Here is a 919-nt window from a genome sequence, read left to right as displayed (position 1 = left end):
CGAGAGTAACTAAACGAGCCAATGGACATTGGCATGCGGAATTCACATCTGGCTGCCACACCCAGCAGCACGGGTATAAGAGGTAGCAGGTGCACCACATTCATTCATCTTTTCGCTTCGGAGCCGAGCAGTGGTGCATCACTACTGCTCTTCTCTTCGAGTGATTGCAGAAAGCGAGTACGGGCATTACGGCAGACAGCAGTGGTGGTCACGGTCTCACGGGAATCATCCGGCGTGCAGACAGCCACACCAGGAGTGTGCAGTGGCCAGCTCCCCTGCGTGCTTCAGCACAAAAAGAGCAAATCTCTAAAGGAGCAACACGGGTGATCACGTCTTTTTGAAGATGGCTTATCACCCGTGCGTTTCTGGGTGCGGTCGCGATCTGGCGCCTCGGGACGGTCACGATCGCTGTCTCACATGTTTGGGCGTTGAGCACGCTGAGCAGGCGTTCGTGGATGGCGCATGTTCTATTTATGGGGACATGCCCATCTCGGAGTTGCACAAAAGACTTCGCTACGTCAAACGTGGCGGGGTCCCTCTGCCTCTGTTCTATGGCGATTCACTGTTCGTCCCGGCAATTGGGGCGGCGCTGTATCTGGTGGAGTCAGAGGTGATTTGAAGATCACGGTGACGGCTTCCCCAGAGGGGAAGGATCAGGAGGCCTACACAGGGCACTGGAGGGGGTAGCACCTGTGGCGTGTTGGTAGGGATCCCAATTTGCGTCGGTCATCCGACGTGACATCGAGAGTGACCGACTGAAAGGGAATGTCTCGGTTACGTATTATAACCCTCGAAGGAGGGAGGAGGGAACGGAGACGTCACGTCCCGTCGCCACAGCTTTTGTACCACCGCTGAGCGGCCCGGCTCGGCTCTCGGCTCCTCAGCGAAAACCTGAATATGCGCTGCATCTGCTGCCTAC

The sequence above is a fragment of the Sinocyclocheilus anshuiensis genome, unplaced genomic scaffold (genome assembly GCF_001515605.1).
Source record: "Sinocyclocheilus anshuiensis isolate Anshui unplaced genomic scaffold, SAMN03320099.WGS_v1.1 scaffold517, whole genome shotgun sequence".
In the NCBI taxonomy this organism is placed as follows: Eukaryota; Metazoa; Chordata; class Actinopteri; order Cypriniformes; family Cyprinidae; genus Sinocyclocheilus; species Sinocyclocheilus anshuiensis.
This window is presented reverse-complemented; position numbering follows the sequence as displayed.